At 35.7% G+C, this 17,801-nt stretch overlaps 1 protein-coding gene across 5 annotated transcripts in view; it reads left to right on the top strand.

The window, feature by feature from the left end:
• Positions 1-17,801, top strand: part of Rev3l (REV3 like, DNA directed polymerase zeta catalytic subunit) — a 143,846-nt gene that overhangs the window by 19,194 nt on the left and 106,851 nt on the right. The window lies entirely within an intron of this gene.

Raw genomic sequence — 17,801 nt, forward strand, 5'->3', positions numbered from 1 at the left:
AGGAAATGGTAGCCCCTCTGTGTAACACATTGATTTTCAATAAAATTACTTTAAAAATAGTATTTAACAGGTATAGACTTGTCAAATTGCTGTTGCTAAATGCTAACTTTTAGGTTTTATAATTGTATTTAATAGACTGTACTTGAAAATAATGTAAGTACTTTTTATATCAATCTAAAGAGATGTTCTTCTTGAATCCTACTTGTTTTGTGTCACAATTATTTTTGTTTCCTTCTTGATAGTTTCAGGCTTCCTACTTTGTTGGACCATATGTGATCCTTGAAATTGCTTAATATATGACAAGACAGACAGGCTGCCTGCAGCTTGTCTGCTTACATTGATCATTTTGTATGGGTTGCAGTGTTAATAATATCCAAATGGCCCTTGGTAGAAGAAAGATTTCTTATCCCTGGATGTGATATCTGGTATAAATCCTTGCCTATCACTATGCTTTATCCTTTTATGTTACTCCCTTTCTTTTCAGTAGGGAAATTTTAACCAATGAAAAATTTGTTGTAATTGTTACTTTGTTTTCTTATTCTTGTAATTTTATCCTTTATGATAAACTTACTTCTTTCCTTTAGTTTTTGGCATATGTAACAAACTATTTTATGCTTTCCTTTAAAAAAAAAAAAGGAGCATTAGCAAGGCACGTCAGTAGCTCATGCTTGTAATCTTAGCTGTTCAGGAGGATGAGCTCTGAGGATCATTATTTAAAGCTAGCCCCGGCAGTTAAGTGGTTCAAGTGGTAGAATGCTAGTCTGGAGCAGAAAAACCTCAGGGATAGTGCCCAGGCCCTGATTTCAAGCCCCAGGACCAGAAAGCACACTAGTATACACAATATCCAAACACACAAAGTGCATTAGATGCAAAAATCTGTTTTTTAAAAAGCACATACACTGTGCTGGGCATGAAGGCTCACTCCTGTAATCCTAGCTACTCTGGAGGCTGAGATCTGAGGATCAGGGTTCAAAGCCAGGCCAGGCACTAAAGAACCTGAAATGCTTATCTCCAATTATTCACTAGAAAACAGGGAGTGGAGCTGTGGCTCAGGGGTAGGATAGTAGCCTTGAGCTGAATTCTCAGGGATAACGCCTAGGTCTAGAGTTTAAGCCCCATAACCCACAAAAAAAAAAAAAAAAAGAAAAAAGAAAAGCACATATACTGAAATAATGATAATTATATAATTCAGAAACAATACAGATATATTACAATATCATTGTAATTTTAATACAGACTTAATATTCCTTATCCAAACTGCTTGGGTTTATCCAAGATGCTTCAGATTGTCCCCCCACCCCCAAAGAATTTTGGAATATTTATTTTGGAATAGTTTTCCTTAAGTTTGAAACCCATGAGGTTCATCAGTGTTTCATATGTGCTTTAAATGTTTATTTCAAAGAAAAGTATGTCTGTGTTTTGACTGTGACATATCACATAAGGCTAAGTGTGGAGAATTGGGGCATTGTGTCAGTGCCTCAAAAGTTTTTGGAGCATTTCATTTTCAAAAGTTCAGAATAGACGTTTAAACCATATAAGAAATTTAGCTTAGGTTAGCTTCCCCCTCAACTCTCTAAGAGTTCTGTTAGTATTTAATGTTATAAGCGGTATGTGTTCTCTTTTCCAAAATGGTCTAGTTTATGTATCTACTGAAAAATAAAGTAAAACAACTTGTTATGGTAGTGCCTCAGGCCTGTAATTCCAGATATGTGAGAGGCAAAGATTAGAGAGCCCATGCAAAAAGCATGAGCCTCCTACCTATGGGAAATACCAATCAAAGCACAAAAGGGCTGGAGGCATGGCTCAGATGATGAAGATTTAATCCTAAGTTCAATTCTCAGTACAACAGGAAAAAAAAGCCCAACCAATTTGTAACTCTACATATTAATTTGTTGTGAAGTGCCACACCATTTATAAACTGAGGCTCTTCTATTTTTTTTTTTTGACAGTGACTTAGTCTGTACAGCCCATTGTAGCCTCAAACTCAATCCTCATGCTCTACTTCTTGAACTCCTGAATGTTTGAGATTACAGCTATGCACAACTATTGTATACTTAAGTTTAAACATTGCTGAATTATCTTGGTTGTTTCATAATGTGAGATTTTCTGAACACTTGAATATTTGAAAAGGCCTTTTTATTTGCCATGTGCATGTTACTGACAACGTGTCTTTTTTTTTTGTGGGTCATGGGGCTTGTACTCTGCCTAGATGCTGTCTGTCCCTGAGCTCTTCAGTTCAAGGCTGCCGCCCTACCCTTGAGCCAAGCCATACTTCCCATTTTCTAGAGGTGAGAGATAAGAGTCTCAGGTCCTTTTGTGCTGGGGTTGGCTTTGAACCTTGATCCTCAGATCTCAGCCCTCCTGAGTAGCTAGGATTACAGTCCTGAGCCAACATGACTAAAGTATTTTTTTCCTCTCAGGCTTTTCCTTTGAAATTGTTCTAAGACTATTAAGTTGACAATTTTATTTGTTTAGGATAAAGGAAGTGCTTTTGATGTGGAAATTAGTTCCTTTTTAGTTTGGGCTAGTTCTTCAATTTACCTTTGATTATTCCATTGGGTATAATTTTATAATACCTATTATATATTAATCACATTAAAAATATTTGCCTTAACTTATTGTTAACTTTGTATTTTTGTATTCTCAATGAATATCGTATGTCTTTATGTCTTGATACTAGTTTTTGGCCATACAAATTCTGTTCTCATCTTCAGATTTGATTTTTTTTTTTTTTTTTTTTTTGTGGATCATGGAGCTTGTACTCAGCCTGGGTGCTGTCCCTGAGCTCTTCAGCTCTAGGCTACCACCCTACTCTTGAGCCAAGCCCCACTTCCCAGTTCTTTAAAAGTTAGAGGTAAGTCTCAGGTTCTTTTGTGCCTTGTGCCCAAGCTAGCTTTGAACCTTGATCCTCAGATCTCAGCCTCCTGAGTAGCTAGGATTACAGACAGGCATGAGCCACCAAGCCCAGTGAAATACTACCTTTTTATATCTTATTGAGAATATACAGCAAATACTTTCTTTTTTTTGGTGGGGAGTTTATGGTGCAGTACTTAAACTTTGGGCCTTGTACTTGCCAAGCAGATGCTGTACAGTTTTAACTATATTCCCAGTTTTATTTTTTACTTTTGTTATTTTCTAAATAGAGTCTCAATTTTTGCCCAAGCTGGCCTTGGACCATTATGATACTCTTATTTAGGTTTCTTGTGTTGCTGAGATAATAGGTCCCCACTACTATACCTATACTCAGCTTTTTTTTTTTTTTTTTTTTTGGTGCCAGTCCTGTGGCTGGAACTCAGGGCCTGAGCACTGTCCTTGGGCTTTCTCAAGGCTACAGCTATACTACTTGAACCACAGCACCCCTTCTGGCTTTTTTCTATGCATGTGGTACTAAGGAATTGAACCCAGGTCTTCGTGCATGCTAGGCAAGTACTCTACCACTAAGCCATGCTCCCAGTCCTATACTCAACTTTTTATTGATGAGAGGAAGCCTCACAAATATTTTACCTAGGCTGGATTTGAACCAGTTCTCTTGAATTCTATTTTAGCTGCGATTACAGGCATGGCCTCTTTAGCCTTTTTAAGATTTGTCTAGAATTAGGAGCGTGACCTGCTGGTAGAGTGCTTGAAATGAAGCCCTAGCTTTCTCAAGGCTAGAGCTCTACCACTTGAGCCACAGCATCAATTCCAACTTTTTTTGGTTCAAGGAATCGAACCTCAGCTTTTGTGCATACTAGGTAAGCACTCTACCACTAGGCCAAACTCCCAGCCCAAGGCTCAGATCTTTTAACCACGAGGTGAAACTGCTCCTGCATCTTTATTTGTTCTCATGTTGTATGTGTGTGGAACTAGGGAAGCTTGTACTTTCATCCTGGGCGCTGTGCTGTAATTTATTTCAGAGGTGTCAGTTTGTTTCAGGTCCCCTGGAAGAAATTAAACTTCAGAGTTGGCCTTTTAGCTGTCTTTAAGGGGCAATTTGCTGGCTTCTTGGGTAACCTTTAGAAAACTCAGAACTCATATATGACGTATCCAAAAATCTCTTATCAGGGCTGCGAGTGTGGCCTAGTGGTTGAGTGCTTGCCTAGATGCATGAAGTCCTTGTTTGATTCTTTGATACCACATATATAGAAAAATCCAGAAGTGGTGCTGTGGCTCAAGTGGTAAAGTGCTAGCCTTGAGAAAGCTCAAGAACAGTGCCCAGGTCCTGAGTTCAAGCCCCAGGACTGGAAAAAAAAAAAAAGAAAAAAAATTTGTCTATGTTGTTGATTGTATAGATCTCATTCTAGGTTTATATATCTATGAACAAGAGGCTTAATGGAAATATTTAAGGCAGGTTAAATACACTTTTGTCATCTTCATTTTCTATAATAAATGGGTAAGTGTCTTTCCTGATAAACTACAGATGATTATGCACATCCCACTCAGGTGAAACATTCATATAGTGTTCTTCTTCTGGGTTGAGGTTTTCTCTCTGTTCCCATTTTATAGTTCTTTGGCATCAGGGAACTGACATATTTCTGGGTAACTTGAGATGGTCCTTTTTTTTTCTTATAAAATAAAAACAGCATGGCATGAAAGCCTTCAATTTGTAAAGGTCCTTCGGACCTCAGTGATATAATCAGTAATGGAATCTTACTTTGTTTTTATGAAAGCTAATTTAGTAGGATAGAGAGGAATATGTGTGTTCCATTGAAGATGCTGATATTCTGTGTTGTGTTTCTGGAATAGACAAATGGAATGAGAAAACCAACCTTTGACATACTGAAAGATTTTTAGTAGGGGTCTGATTTTTTTTTTTAGAATAGGCCATGTGTCATATCTTAAATATTTTAGTGAGGCCAGGATTATGGCCTCGTGGTAGAGTGCTTGCCTAGCATACATGAAGCCCTGGGTTCAATTCCTCAGTACCACATATACAGAAAAAGCCAGAAGTGGTGCTGTGGCTCAAGCGGTAGAACACTAATCTTGAGAAAGCACAAGGACAGTGCTGAAGCCCTGAGGTAAAGCCCAAGGACTGGCAAAAAAATAAAATAAATAAATAAATAAATAAATAAAATCTAGCCTTGAGAAAGCCCAAGGACAAAAAAGAAAAAAAATGAAAAATTGAGAGAAATGTTATTCTGCTCCATGCATTCTAAAAAGTATGTTTTTCTCCATTTAAAAAAATTTTTATTTAATTATCGGGCTAATGTATAGATACAGGTACATTCGTTTTTCTTCATTTTTAAAATCCCACTAATTAGTATTCATATTATCAGCAGTATATTTTATTGATGTTACTTTTTCTTTAGTAACTAATGAATTTTTAAATTTTATATGTTTATTTATTTTGACACAGGCCTTTGCCATGATAGCCTGGACTGGCCTGAAATTCGCAGTTCCCTTACCTCTCCCTTCTTAATGCTGATATTCCAAGGTTGTACCTGGCTCTCTTCCTTCCCTCCTTCCTTTCTTTCTTTCTTTTATTTTTATTTTTTATTTTTTTTTTTGGTGATGCTGTGGCTCAAGTGGTAGAGCTCTAGCCTCAAGAAAGCCCAAGAACAATGCTCAGGCACTGAGTTCAAGGCCTAGGACTGGCCAAAAAAAAAAATAGCAGTTTGGGGCAAGGATCATGGCCTAATGGGAAGAGTGCTTGCCTAGGATGCATGAAGATCTGGGTTCAATTCCTCAATACCATATACATAGACAAAGCCCAAAGTGTTGCTGTGGCTCAAGTGGTAGAGTGTTAGCCTTGAGAAAAGCCCAAGTACTATGCTCAGGCCCTGAATCCAAGCCCCAGGACTTGAGGGGAGGGAACAGGGATGATCATTTTATGTCCTGAGTACAGTATGTCAATTTTTAAATTGTCGGGTAATGTATTGAGGGGTTAGTTACATTCATCAGGTAGTTGGTGCATTACTTATTGCATATTGATACCCCTTCTCATGTTTAGCATTATTAATCTGGATACCGGATAAAGTAGAATGTCAATTATTTAGCCAAACATTGCTTATGTTAAAAAAACAAATACTCATAACTATTAAATTACATCATAAAAACTAGAAAACTATGGCTTAACTAAATATTATGGGAGAGGAGTATGGGTTTAGGCTTCCCTGGATATGGTACCTCATGTGATTAAGCAAGTCTATTGCTGAGGCTTAGGAAGGTGTGTCTGTCGCATTAGAACTTGTTATTTGATATTTCTAAGCTAGAATAGATACTGCACCAATCCTACTCTCACTCCATCTTGCTGGCATGTTGTTTCATGTTTTATCTTACAAAGAAGATTAAACTTCTACCACGAAGTGTGTACTGTTCTGTTTTGAGTTGTGTAATTATCAGTATTAACCTGTACTTCATGAATTCATTTTGTTTCTAATATTTGGATGCTAATCTGAATATTATTATGATTGTTATCCTAGGGCTTAAATTTAGGGCCTGGGAGCTAGCTGTCCCTGAGCTTTTGTGCTCAAGGCAAGCTGTCTACCATTTGAACGACAGCTTATTTCTAGCTATTCAGTTTTGGAGATGAGAGTCTCACTGACTTTCCTGCTTAGCCTCTTGAGTAGGTAGGATTATAGTCATGAGGCACCAGTGCCTGATAGAAACTATATTTTTTTATAAGACATTCAGATGATAAATATGTGCATATACTTACTCGATTAATGTCAGATTGTTTTCCAAAATTATAGCACTAAGCTGTATTGCTACTAGCCGTTTATTAGTTTCAGATATTCCACATCTTCATCAACATGTAGAATTGTCAGGCTTTATATTTTAAATTCTCAATTTAAAACTTAATTACAGCAATTTCATAGGTTTGTACATATTTTTCTTTTCTTTTCTTTTCTTTTTTTTTTTTTGCCAGCCCTGGGGCTTGAACTCAGGGCCTTAGCACTGTGCTTTGGTTTTCTCAATGGTAGAGCTGTACTACTTGAGCCACAACAACACTTCTGGCTTTTTCTATGTATGTGTTACCTAGGAATTGAACTGGGATTTTTATTCATGCTAGGAAAGCACTCTACCACTACCTGCCAAACTCCCAGCCCCATATTGAAGTTCTCTGTATGTTTATCACATATTTGTTCTACCAAATAACAGTAGAGGAGTGTTGAAGTCTCCAATTCACAGATTTGTCTGTTTCTCTTTCCAGATCTGTTTTTTTCCCCCCACCATATATTGGAGTACTTACTTGGGTCTATACATATTTTCAATTTAGTATTGTCTTCATGTATTGGTATTTTTGTTTCTTGTTAGCAAGGGAATATTCCTGTTCTTAGGTTTTTATCTGTAATTACTGTAAATGCTTTGTTTTCATTTGAAAGTATTTACATGGTATTTCATGTCAACAACCATACAGTTGGCTGCTGTGGATTCCATAGATTCTGGCAATAGATTTCCTGTGTGTGTAGTTTATCGCACATTTAATAAGAAAGAACTGGGGAAGATATAACCAAGTACTAATCTAAAGTACTATAAATCTTAAGTATCATGTGTGTGCTCAAAAGCTTTAGATTTCAGGTTTTCTACTTAGGGATGCTCAACTCATATATAGTAGTCAAGAACTAATACTTCTAACTGAAAACATGTCATTCCATTTTTAAAATTTACATTAAGTGAGCTGTGTCAGATCCTAAATAAGAATTTTTTGGTATATTACATTCAAGTATCTAAAAGTTAAATGACTTATTTGAAATCAGAGATAGCATTATGGAATGGTATTAGTATCTAGGGAAAATAATAGGCAGAACTGGCTCACCATAAGCATCATCATCATCATCAATATCAGTCACCATCACCATCACCATGTGTTGGTCCTGAGGCCTCAACTCAGGGTCTGGGTGCTATCCCTGAGCTTTTTTGATCAAGCCTACCCTAACACTCAGCCTACCACTGGAGCTGCAGCTCTACTTGTGGCTTTTTGGGTGGTTAATTGGGAGATAAGAATCCCATGGAATATCCTGCCTGGGATAGCTTTAAAGAGTGATCATCAGATTTCAGCTTCCTGAGTAGGATTACAGGAGTGAGCCACCATCACCTGACTCATATAAGCGTTTTCATGTAACCTCAGTTTTTCTAGTTGTCATGATACATTACACTCTTTCAAAGGAAGAAAAATACTTTGAGTCATATTTTGTAGCTGAAACATGTATTTAAAATGGCTTAAGGTTGATATTGGAGAAGAGCTGTGTAAATAACAAGCCAGATACATGAAATATTTTTTTGTCAGCTCAATTTATAAATTCTTTGTAAAAAAAAATAACCTTGATTGTTACAGTTACTTGTTCAGTATGTTAAACTCAACTGCATCCCTACCACAAAATTGAGAACAGAAGTTCAAGCTTCTTTTGACAACTGTGACTATTTTTGGCTCTCAGCTTTTGCAGTTGTAGAATAGGGAATGGATTTTTCCTCTGATTTCCTGATTATCTGATTATCCTGATGTCAGAATGCTTGTATAACATATATGAGACATATTCTTATATAATCTCGATGCCTAAACATTAGAAAGAGAGAGAGGGGAAGAAAGACAGGGAGGGAGGGAATTCTAAATATAGTTGGAATTCTAATCTTACCCATATACATGTATATATAACAAAGGTGGACATGCTTGTAGTTGTTTATCCTAACATACTCTTCTGTCTAGTTATTCTTTGATACATCCTAGGGCTTTCATGAATTTTTTTTTTTTTTTTGGCCAGTCTGGGCTTGAGCTCAGGGCCTGAGCACTGTCCTTGGACTTTCTCAAGGCTAGAGCTCCACCACTTGAGCCTCAGCACCATTTCCAGCTTTTTTCTATGTATGTGGTACCGAGGAATCGAACCCAGGTCTTCGTGCATGCTAGGCAAGTATGCTACCACTAAGCCAAACTCCCGGCCCTGCTTTCATGAATATTTACTAGAATGAATATTTACTAGAATGTCTTAAGATCCTATTCATTGGTTTATTTAATTTGATGGTACTAGGACTTCATGTTTTCTAGGCAAATGCATTACTGCTTTTTTTTTGAGAGAGAGAGTTATTTTTGAGATAGAGTCTCTGCCAAACCCTGAACCATGATCCACCTAGTTTAGTCTTCCTGTTATAACTGGTTTGATAGGTGCTTGTCACGGAGTCCAGCCATGGGTTGAGTACTCTGTTTTATTTCTGGCTGATACTGGGGTTTGAACTGAAGACTTCACACTTTTGTCTGACTTACTTGGTCTCTGTTGGGATTCTGCCACTTGACCATACCTCCAAATTACTTTTTTAGCTGATTAAATGAAGGTAAAGTATCACGGAGTTTGCTGTCTGGATTGGCTTCAAACTGTAATTTTCAGATCTCATCTTTTGAGTAGTTTTAATAGATTGAGTCTGGAGAATGTATTTCTGATGAGCACTACTACTAAGTCTTATGTATTCTAAAGTTTTCAAGTTAACCTGCTGTAATAATAACATAATACTTTTTATGATCTGGTACCTGGCTACTTTCTAAGACTCATTAGCTGGACCCAGTCACTTGGATCTTTGATTAGAACTATTTGCATTTGCTCAAATGGCATTCTCAAAACATTGAGTATGCTGATGATTTAAAGCAGAGACCTTGCTTGTCCTAGGCATGCAGGATATCCAGCAGTATCATACCTTGTTAAATGCTTCGCTATATGAATGTTGTTTCTTTGGATGGAATGAGTATCCATTTGGTGGAGTCTTTGCCTTTCGGGACTGCCCTGAGTTATTCCTTTCATTGTGAAGCCTGTTTTGACTTTCTCAGTCAATCAGAGTTTTGTTGCTACAGTTGTATTTTACATCTCTGTTAGAGAATTTATAACATGATTTTTGTTGTTGTTTTTTATTATTAAAGAATTTATTAACATTGATTTTTACATCATATTTCAAATGACATGTTTAACAAATAAGTGTTCAAGAAGGGAATCTCTATATACAATCACTGGCACTTAGTTTTTGGAACATAATCCAGAATTAGGCTAAGTGTTTTTGTTTTTTTGCTTCCCTGTTCAATGTTAGTTTCTTCAAAGCATATTAGCATGCTGCTGGTCTTTGTGTTCTTAGTGCTTGTTGTCTAGATGTGTAATACTAAAAATTAGGAAAAACATGGAGAAATTCTACTCAGGAGGCTAAGAACTGGGGATTGTGGTTTGAAGTCTGCCAGGGCAGGATAATCTGTAAGACTCATATCCCAGTTAATCACAGAAAAAGAATTGGCACTATGGCTCGAGTGGTAGAGTGCTAACCTTTTCATATAGCAAAATAATGGTTAACTATAGCTGAGATGAAGAGGATTGAAATTTCTATTTAATGGGTACAGTCTCAGTTTGGGGTAATGGACAGTTTTCTAGAAATGAACAGCTTTGATGATGTTAAAACTGTGAGTACACTTAATGCCACTGAATTGTGTAATAAAAAAAAGTAGAAGTTAACTTTTGTGTTAATTTTTACTACAATTTTTAAGAATACAGTATTCCTAAAGATAAGGACATTGGCTTATTTTACTTTGCTTTATTCTCTACAGTTTCTAGGATTGTGGGTTTATTGTTAAGTGGTGTTTTCTTTAGTAAATTGTGACAGAGTAGTTCTTGATTTACAAGACAGTTTGGAATTAACTTGGAATGTACATAGTAGGTCCACTGTAAATTCTGTACTAGACCAACAGTTTATATAAAGAAAATATTGTTTGTATAAATTGTAATTATAATTGATAATTGAAATGGTTGTCACCCACTGCTAACTTGTGTAGTTAGTATAGTTGTGAGACATCACGCTGTAAGGTCAAAACCTTTTCTGCTTAGTATTATCTTTCTATACAAGTAAATCTAAGATATTAGTAATAAAATATTAATCATCTTGTATGTTTGTTTTTGTAGATGATCTCATTCGAGTCCTTTACATCTTTATTAGGTAGAGATAATCCTATTTTCCCTAAAGAAAGCATATACACTGTTAAATCTTGTAGTTATCCCTTATCTGTAATATATACCACGACTCCCAGTCTGCGTGTAAAATCATGGTATACGTATGCTGATATATACAGTATTTTTATAAGTATACATGCCTATCATAAAGATCAGTGTATAAATTAGGGATGGCAAGAAATTTACAACTAATAAAAAAACAATTTTAGTGTATACTGTAATTAAAACTATGTGGATGTGGTCACAGTCTCAAAATACCTTACTGTATTCTTTTTCTTCACTTAAAGGAAGTACTTTATGGCTTTTCTTTGATATATCTGAATTATTGCTAGTCACTATTGTGCGTGGAAACATTAGTATATAAAACAAACATTGCATTACAGGGAAAGTTTAAGGTCTGATAACTTGAAATAGGTTTTTAGGAGAATTCATCTACTTTGACTTTTTAAATGCCTGCCATAAGTGAAATTGAAATGGTAGAATGGCTGACCACAGCAATGACCAGCCCTCATTAGGGCCCTGGATGATTTTTGGTCGAATAACGCATGCTAGTGTTAATGTTTTTTGGTCAAGAGGGGATGAACAGGAAGAATTAAATGCAGCAGGCTTTATTTTAAATGCCTATTCACATTACTCTGTTCAAGCTGCGTTGAGATGTTAGACTTTGTAAAAATGGCTCCAGATGAGTAAACAAACCGAAATCTTTGAGATCACACAGGTTGGAAATATGTACAATAACTGCACAAGGTGTCAGTTGTGCTCTACAGTGCAGTTTAGTCAGTTTTAGTTGCATAGGTTTCCATTGTATTTATAGTCTGTTTATGCTAAATCTGGCCAAAGATGAGCATTGTCCACCACTAAAATGCTTCTGCCACTTGGATTTCTGGGCTAATTTTGGGGCCAGAATGCAGTGATCAAAACGCTCAATCTTTTTACAGTGGCATAGAAAGACGGCAAAATTTTCCTAAAGTGCAATAGATTTTTAGGTGTATTGTGCCTTGTTCTAAAATATTAAGTAGGTGCACTTGACAGTATTGAGGTCATTTGTTATGGTGCTATTTCAATTAGTCTAGGTTTAGGCCCTTGTACATTTTGCCCATAACTTTTTACAAAGTATTTCTTTTATTGCACATTCAGAGAATTTTATATATATGTCTTGTGTGCGTGTCCTTAAACTTCCAATCTTATTTTGTCTCTTGGAGATTGTTGAATGCAGCTTGTCTAGGAAGGGGATGGGACTAGATTCTAAAATTTATTTGGGACCATAGGAATGATGGTTGGTAAGAAAACTATTTGCACACGACAGATTTCTAGATACTTTTTGCTGCTAGTTTTATGTAATATTTATTGAACATTTTGACAAATACTTATTTTTGTAAGCCTAAAAGTGATTCTTTGAAAGTTTAAAGAAACTTGACCAAAAGACAGTACAAAAACACTGGCACTGGAATGTTGAATGTAACCGTATGCGTGAAATTATATATTTCGGGGTAGTGTGAGCTTTTAATGTTAAGTCATATTAAACTCTTAAGTCAAATTAAGCAGACCCAGCATTGGCAGTATAACCATACCTTTCTGATATTAGTAAAAACAAATTGGCAACTTGAAATTTATTTAAATCATGCCAAGGTTTTGATACACTTGTCTTAAGATATTAATGAAACACTTTGAAACACTGATACGAAGTGCCCAGATTCTCAGATGTTTGTTGTGTGAGTTTTGTTTAGTTGTGTGTTTTTATTTTCAGTGAATGTCTGGCACATTGCAATCCTCAAACATGTGTTTATCTTTGTTGTATTGTCATAATCAGTGACTTGTACATTCAGTGATAGCATTTGAGCAAGTTTTATCAGCAAGCAATATTTTCAGTTAATGTTTCAAAAATTATGTAAGAAGTTAAACTTGCTGAATCTGAAGATTGAACCTCAAGTCACTGTAGCTTTAGTAATTGCTTATATTCTGATTTTATTAAAATAAAAAGTTGAACGGCACAGTCAAAAAAAAACCCAAACAAACATTGCAGTAGTATGACAGTATCTAAGATAACTACTAAGTGATTAGTAGGTGAGAGAGTATAACACTGTAAATACCTGGACAAAGTAATGATTTGTAGGCCAGAATAAATGGTGTAAAATTTGATCATACTACACAGAAATTGGATCACGCTACACAGGATAGCATGTAATTTAAAACTCATAGTTAAATACTTTCAATTAATATTTTTAGACCATGATAGATGGTAGCTAGCTAAATTTCACAAAGTAAAACTGTAAATATATACTGTTGCTCTTTGGGGCCTTTGCAGACCAGTTGATATAGATGTTTGTATGTGTGCACATGTACATTTTTCTTTGGCTGTACTGGAGTTTGAATTCAAGGCCTTGTGCAGTACCATGTTAAGAATATGATACTGCTGAGCCACACCTCCAGCCCCATTTTTCACTAGTTATTATTAGGATAAGATCTCAGTTCCCTCCATAATGTCTCCTACTTTTAGGTTTCCTGTCCCTGCTGATGTTAGGTTTGAGCCATTGGATCCATCTTCCCTTCCATAGACAGTTTCCTGTTCTGCTTTGACAAACCTGGCGCATCAGTGTCAGCTTCCCATTCATTGTAGTTCAATGACAGGTGTATCAATGTGCTTCACTGTAGGCTGAGAAAGGGGGTCTCATGAACATTCTTCCCTAACTGACCTCAAACGTCAAACTCCCAAATAGCTAGGAAATGTAAGTGTGAGCTACTGGTGTTTAGCAATATTTGAACAACTTTTTTCTCTTCTGAGAGCAATTTAAAAGGTATGTTTAGGAATTTTTTTTTACCTAGAGTATCAGATGGAGTAGATATAGATAGGTGTTGCCTAGAAACATGTTGATACTTGATTTATATAGCCCTGAAAAATATATAAGAAATACTATTTTAATAAAACCAATGATATTTTGCATGGATCATGGTCTTCTTTAGATGTCGATTACTTTCTCAGTAGTGGACTGAATATAATAGCAATAGCTTATTTCTTTTTCCTTTGACTATGTTATTCCCATTGATTCTTATTAGCCATCTACACATCTTTACTTTTTCTACTTGTTGCCATTATCTGTTGTGTGTTGATACATCCTGATGTGTGACAAATAAAATGAAGGGTAGATCTGTTCATTCCTCTTTTTTTTTTTTCTTGAATTTGTTTTTTGGAGCTATAATCTATGTATATTAAGTAGATTGCTAATTTATTTGAATATAAATTCAGAAAATTAATATTGCTCCAGATAAATAATTCATTGCTGACATGATGATGCTTTTTGGTTAAAACACCATGTTATGATGGTGCAAGTAAGTTAGTTGTAACAGAGACTAGCTCACAAAGCTTAAAATACTTGATTGTTGTCCTGTTTGCTAGCCTTTGACATAAAGTGAGTTTTTTGTTTGTTTGTTTGTTTTTGTTTTGTTTTGTTTTGTTTTGCCAGTCTTGGGCTTGGGCTTAGGGCCTGAGCACTGTCCTTGGACTTTCTCAAGGCTAGAGCTCTACCACTTGAGCCTCAGCACCACTTCCAGCTTTTTTCCATGTATATGGTACTGAGGAATCGAACCCGGGTCTTCATGCATGCTAGGCAAGCACTCAACCACTAGGCCAAACTCCCGGCCCGTGAGTTTTTTTTTTAATATACAAATTTAGTTTATTTTTTCAGTGCCAAGAACTTCTTTAAGGAAATGAGAGTGGATAAATGAAGATAAGAAGGGGAAAATGTCATAGTATTGAATGTATATGAAATTTGGGAAATTGAGGGTCTAGGAGGGATAGGGAGAATGACAAAAGGGGTGTATTGATCAAGATGCACTGTACCCAAGCTAACATGTTGAATTGTAATTCTTTTGTGAAACTGCTTAAAGATAATGAAAATACACTTTTTATAAAAGAACTTTGGTCTAAAAGATTGATCAAAATTAATAGAAAATCTAGATACAGTGATCATATTTTTAATCTCAGCTACTCAGGAGGTGCAGATCTGGCTGATTGTACTCCAAAGCTAGCTTGGTTTAAAAAGCCCAAGACCTCATCTAAAAACTAAGGAAAGCAAAAAGGGATTGGGAGTGTGGGTCAAGTGTTACAGTACCTACTTAACAATTGTGAGATCCTGGGTTCAAACCCCAGTACTACCATCCTTTCCTTCAAAAAAAAAAAAAGATCAAATAACTTTCCCAAAGTCTTTGTGTATGTACAGTTTACTAGGGTTTGAACTCAAGACCTCAGTGTTTTCTCTCAGGTTTTTCACTCGAGGCTGGCACTGTACCACTTTAGTCACACCTCCACTTCTGACTTTTTGCCAATTAGTTGGAGATGGGAGTCTTTCCAGTTTGCTTGCTTAGGTGGCCTTGAACACATTCTTAGATCTCGGCCTCATGAGTAGCTAGGATTGCATTTGTGATCCACCAACGTGCGTCTGAAAAGTTGGTGATTTTATATTAGAAGTTTTGGTTTCATTGTCTCTTCAAATCCATAGAAATATTTTGTCTCTTAATTAACTTCTAGTTAGTGTCAGTGAGATTTTTTTTTCTCTCTATAAGGGCTTTCTAATAACCAAGCATTTGAAAGTTCAGTTTGAAGTTTCTTATATGAGGGCATCTGGGTTTATTGGTGATTCAGAACATATGTTGTTTGGTATTTGGCTAGAGGCTAAAGGCCAAGGGTTACACCAATCCACTAAGTATTTTGCAAACGGTGTAGTAGTTTTTAGTAATATTAGCTATGAATATAGGTTGATTCTCCTCCCATCCTCTCATATATGTTAACACAAGGCGTAATATGCTTTGGGAAGTAGATGTAGCTTAACTTTGTTTTCAAAGAATGTTAATTCACAGAAACTCAGAAGATGAGCCTAAAAGTGCTTATTAGGTTAATAACCTGTTCCTCTATTTTTGTGGTTATTATTAATTAATTTAAAAGCTTGCCTGAAGTATTCATCCTTCTTGTTTCTCCTATAGTATCAATAAAGAACATATTATCTTTACTTACTTTTTGGTGGTACTGGGATTTGAACTCAAAAAGGTCATGCCCTTGCTAGTTAAGCACTCTACCACTTGAGCCATATGCTCTCCTACCTCCCTCCTTTTTTTCCCCTTTTTCCTTCCTCTTGTTTTTTTTCCTTGTCCTCTTTTACCCCCTGTCCTTTTTTTTGCTTTTTCCCATTCTTCCTTTCTTCCTTCCCTCTCTGTCTTCTTTCTATTCATCTATTCATCCATGTGTTCATTTGCTCAGGGGTGTGTGTGTGTGTGTTTCTATTTTCTTTCTTTCTTTCTTTCTTTCTTTCTTTTTTTTTTTTTTTTTGCCAGTCCTCGGGGCCTGGGCACTGTCCTTGGATACTTTTTTCTCAAGGCTAGAGCTCTGCTACTTGAGCCACAGCGCCACTTCCAGCTATTTCACTAGGCTACACTCCTGGCTCACACTTCCAGTTTTTTATGTATGTGGTACCAAGGATTTGAACCTGGGTCTTTATACATTAGCTAGGCAAGTGCTCTTACCACTAGGCCAAACTCGTGGCCCCAGAGTTTATGTTTTCTTTCCCTCCGAAGTAATTTTCCATGTTGTAATACTTTTTTTTTCTCATTGTCATCTTTAGTTATTTTTTTTTAATGGTAAAATAATTAGTTACTTGACTCTCTTAAGTTTTCTAGATTAATCAGTGACTTTCATAAATCTCACTTTGGCCACTATACCTTGTGGGGAAAAAAAATCAAATAGAATTCCTATTGGTTAATGTGAAAGCAACAGCAGACTAAGAGTTTGTGAACACCTCTTTGTATAATAAGTAATTCCTACCCTAAATATTACCCTAGTTTGTAAATATTTTTAATAGCAAAACAGAAAAATGACCAGAAGCATACATCTCTGGCACCTATTTTTCCTTTGTGATTTTACTTAACTTGGAGAAAGAGAAGTTTGTGAGTGGCCATTTTAGACGTGTTATCTTAGATCTTTCTAAGGTTTTTTATTCATTCAAAATAATAATTGGCATTTTATATAAACTATATGTATCTAAGATTATGACCTATAAATAAAATAGGATAAATCAGATGGTTTCATCAACCTCATTTGAGTTCTTGGATCATAATGCATGTGATACATTATCTAAGGTTATCTTGATTTGCAGTGGGAACTCAGTTTCAGGGAATGCCATTCAGATTGTGCTCTGGGGACTTGGAAGAGGTAAGAGCTAAACAACAGTTTTTATTCACAATGCTCCCCTACTTTTGACCTTTTATGTTTACAGTTCTGACTTAAAGGCACCTTAGATGTGCCACTATAGATGGGTAAGAAAGTAACATGGGGAAAAAAAGTGGCATTTGGTAGTACAAAAAATTTCTCAGAATAGCTTAGTTTATGGTCTGGGAAGGAACTTTAGGTTCAAGATTTCTGTTTTTTACGTTATTTTTTTAAGAAAAGATTTACTTGAAGAATAGCTTAGTTTATGGTCTGGGAAGGAACTTTAGGTTCAAGATTTCTGTTTTTTACGTTATTTTTTTAAGAAAAGATTTACTTGAAGAATAGCTTAGTTTATGGTCTGGGAAGGAACTTTAGGTTCAAGATTTCTGTTTTTTACGTTATTTTTTTAAGAAAAGATTTACTTGAAAAATTCTAGATAGATTTGAAACCAATATTGATTGGTACGAGTAAGAAATATAAGAATATGAATATGTACATATATGTGTGTGTTATGAATAAAGTGTCATTGTTAACTGTATAGATAATTGTTAAAAATTTCAAACTGTTTTTGTATTAGGTTCAGTGACCTTTTAACTTTAGGTTTTCTCTTTTCTGTTATGAACTAATTCTAAAGTTCCAGTGATAATTAAAAATATTGTGTCTATAATTTGACTAGAAAAATAAACTAGAGAGAGCGGTAATTTTATTTCATG

This window comes from Megascapheus bottae, chromosome 8, assembly GCF_031878675.1.
Source record: "Megascapheus bottae isolate mThoBot1 chromosome 8, mThoBot2.hap1, whole genome shotgun sequence".
Taxonomy (NCBI): Eukaryota; Metazoa; Chordata; class Mammalia; order Rodentia; family Geomyidae; genus Megascapheus; species Megascapheus bottae.